The sequence below is a fragment of the Nicotiana tabacum genome, chromosome 24 (assembly GCF_000715075.1).
Source record: "Nicotiana tabacum cultivar K326 chromosome 24, ASM71507v2, whole genome shotgun sequence".
In the NCBI taxonomy this organism is placed as follows: Eukaryota; Viridiplantae; Streptophyta; class Magnoliopsida; order Solanales; family Solanaceae; genus Nicotiana; species Nicotiana tabacum.
The window spans coordinates 9,217,583-9,221,745 of NC_134103.1; positions in this window are offsets into that span (position 1 = coordinate 9,217,583).

Sequence of the window (4,163 nt, forward strand, 5' to 3'; positions counted from 1 at the left end):
TTACCAATTCAATGTTATTGCGGCGTGCAACCCGCTCCTCCAATATATTCATTTACCAATTCTTATAGAAGAAATTTCCCCCATATATGCAACGGTTAATATAAAATTATAAGACAACAAGTATACAATAATTATGATTTAATTATGAAACAAACAATGACAACTAGCAAGTTATTATGAAAATCAGGGAGAAAATAGGCAGTTTAATATTTAATATATTAAATGTCAAATAACAATTAAGACACATAATTCAAATAGCATGTAAAAATTAATGCAGGAATTCAAGAATTAATATTTGACAAAGAATAGTAGAGAAATAATTATTATAACAATTAATTCATGATTTAAAATAATTTATGGTTTTTCAATTAAGTAGGCAAACAATTAATTTGACGACATATAGACACTCGTCACCTCGCCTATACGTCGTTCACATGCATTTCACATAACAAATAATTTAAGGATTATATTCCCTCAAGTCAAGGTTAACCACGACACTTACTTCGCTTTGCAAATTCCAATCAATTACTCGACCACAGCTTTTCCTTTTAAATTTTTCTCCAAAAGCTTCAAAACTATTCACAAACAATTCGATATACTCAATACGAATCATAGGAATTAATTCCATATGAATTTACTAATCTTCCGGATAAAAATCCGAAATTTATTTAAATATTCGACAGTGGGACCCACGTTTCAAATCTCGAAAAAACTCACGAAATCCGAACACCCGTTCCGCTACGAATTCAACCATATAAAAATTATCCAATTCCGATATCAAATGGACCTTCAAATCTTAAATTTTCGTTTTTGGAAGATTTTATAAAAATCTGATTTTTCTTCCCTAAATTCACGGATTCATGATGTAAATGAGTATGGAATCATGAAATATAATCAATATAGGATAAGGAACACTTATCCCAAGAATCATACTCTTAATCACCCATCATTACCCAAACTCGAAATTGAAGATTAGGGGTTAGAACCTTACCTCTTTGATGAAGAACTTGAGGGATTTCTTATTGGATTTCAAGGCTTGAATAAGAATTTGATGAATAAAACACTTCATCTACTTCCTCTCTCTAGAACACTCTCACTTCTCTCTTAAAAATCTCAGATAATTGCTCCAAAAATAAACCCTAAAGCCTATTTATCAAAATGGGGTCGGGTTATTAAAATAGGAAAATTAACCCTCCGAACTCAATTATGCAGTCGCACAATGGACCGCACAATTAGTGTGCGGGTCGCAAAATGATCGCACAAATCGTGCCCAGAACTGGGCTGTTCTGGACCATTTTGCGACCAGTTTGCGGTCGCATAACCATTTTGCGATCGCATAATGGTCGCATAGTAGTCGCATAATTGGTCGCAAAATTGTATTCTGATGGCCTTTGGTAATTTGGTCATAACTTCTTGTAGGAATCTCCAAATGACAAACGATTTGAAGAGTTGAAAACTAGACACATAGACCTTTAGTTTGATAGGTAATACACCATAAAACCCTTCATATTAAGAGAGATATGCTCGTTTGAAGTTAGGTCTTGTACGAACTCACTTGAAACCTTAGTCTATTATGAAATTTCCAACTTCTACATTCGATGTCGAAACCTATCGAATCAAGTCTGATTGACCTCAAATTTTGCACACATGTCATAAATGACATAACGGAGCTATAAAAATTTTCGGAATTGGATTCCGACTCCGATATCAAAAAAGTCAACCCCGTAGTCAAACTTAAAAATCTTTAGCCTTTAAATTACTAGTTTCCGTTAAATGGTCATAACTTGAGCTAGGGACCTTCAAATTAAATTGCGGGCATACGCCCAAATCCCAAATTACGATACGGACCCATCGGAACTGTCAAAATACTAATCTGGGACCGTTTGCTCAAAATATTGACCAAAGTCAACTAGTTCACATTTTAATCCATTTTCACATAAAAATATTCCGGAAAATTTTACGGACTTCGCACGCAAGTCGAGGAGTGAAAAATAGTACTTTTTGAGGTCTTAGAATATAAAATTAATTATTAGATTTAAAGATGATATTTTAGGTCATCACACATTATTGATTTTATCTACATATAATTTAAATGGGAAATTTAGTTAATAAGATGAATAAATCTATTATTTTATGATGTTGTGATTTAAAAGAGGTGTTGTACTTGATGAATTACTTTTCAGTTCATGTTGTTGAAAACTTGGTATTGAATTATAAAGGTCGTGAATCATATTGAGGTAAAGTGTCAAATTGTAAAATATTATTCGGTTGAGTTGTTCACTCCCGAACATTTTGTTAAGATGTTGTGCACATTATAATTTAATAAATAAGATTAAATTGAGGCATTTATATATTTATCTAAAATTTGGATTAAAGAAGGCGTTGTCCAATGATGAGTTATTTTCCCATCCTTGTGGTTGTTTTTGAGATTTTATATATATTGTGTTGAGCCGTGGACTATCTGTTGTGAAATTAGTTGATTTTGTTATATCTTTGGAATTAGTTGTGGCCATTGGGCAAATTGTGATATGAATGGATTTTGTTATGTTACCGTGATAATATTTCATGTAAATTATTGTGTTATTTGAGTTATTATTTTGAGGATATAAAGATGGCATTTCACTGTTGATATTATGTTGGTATAAGGGTGACATTTCACCGTTGTTATGTGTGTTGGGATATTGTCTGAAAGGAGCGATAAGGGTGGCTATAGGAGAGATAAGGGTGGCTATAGGAGCGATAAGTGTGGCTATTGATATTGTCAGGGCAGAGGGATAAGGAAGGCTATTATAGGAGTGATAAGGGTGGCTATAAGAGAGATAAGAGTGGCTATTGTCAGGGATGATATGTGATGATGTGGGGTTATTGCGTTGGTAATTTTCATGTGATGTTGTGATTTTCCTTGTGTTTATTTTTATACCTTGTGCAATTTGTCTTATTGTTGGTAAATTGATATTAGTCTGATCTATATTAAAATTGGGAGCCTGTGGTTATTGCCAGGCGGATTATGAAATGAAATGTGGGCACAAGGTGCCGTGACTAAATAATAATGATATTGGCACGTGAACTGTCCGTGCAGTTGTAATATGAAATGTGGGCACGAAGTGTCGTGAGTAAAAAAATGATGATATTGGAACGTGAATTGTCCGTGTAGTTGTGATATGAAATGTGGGCACGAGGTGCCGTGGTTAAATGATGATGATATTTGGCACGTGAGTTGTCCGTGCGGTTGTGATAGAGAAATTGACACGAGGTGCCGTGGATATATGAAAGTGGGCTGAGACCCGTATTTTATGATTTTGAAATGTTGTGTCATAGGGTGACTTTTATTCGAAAGAGATTTATTTGAAAGATATTTATTTGAAGGAAAGAGATTTGAAAGAGATTTATTTGAAAGTATTATATCCTGAAGATTTCTATTTGAAAAATATATAGGCGAAAGATTTATATTGGAAGGAATTGATTAATTGGTTGTACTTGTATTCATTATTTGTTGCGCAATATTTATGATATTTTTGTCGCCCTGTTGTGTATATCACTGGTTGATTATTGTTCCCATCATTGTTATTTGTTTCCTATTATTTTTGTATACTATATTGCACATGTTATTAGACTAGTGAGTGTCTCGACTGTACCTCGTCACTACTCCACTGAGGTTAGTCTTGATACTTACTGGTTACCGACCGTGGTGTACTCATACTACACTTCTGCATATTTTTGTGCCGAGCCAGGTATTGAAGCTATCGGACTCGGACATAGTTAAAGTGTGATCGCAAGGATTCAAGGTAGAGCTGCTTGGTTGTCGCAGTCCCTTGAAGTCTTTTCATTTTATTGTACTGTTAATTATCAATCAAATATTATTGAATATTCGATCCTTCAGATCATTTTATGTATTCAGTTAGAGTTCGTGACTCAGTATTACCAGTTTTGGGAGGTTGTTATATTTGTAATTATTTTCGCTTGTTGGTTTTTATATATATATATATATATATATATATATATATATATATATATATATATATATATATATATATATATATATATATATATATATATATATACACACACACATACGTTGGTACTTGGTTGAGTAAGGCACCGGGTGCCTGTCGCGGCCCATTTGTTTGGGTCGTGACATATATGCTTTTCAAATAATAATCTTC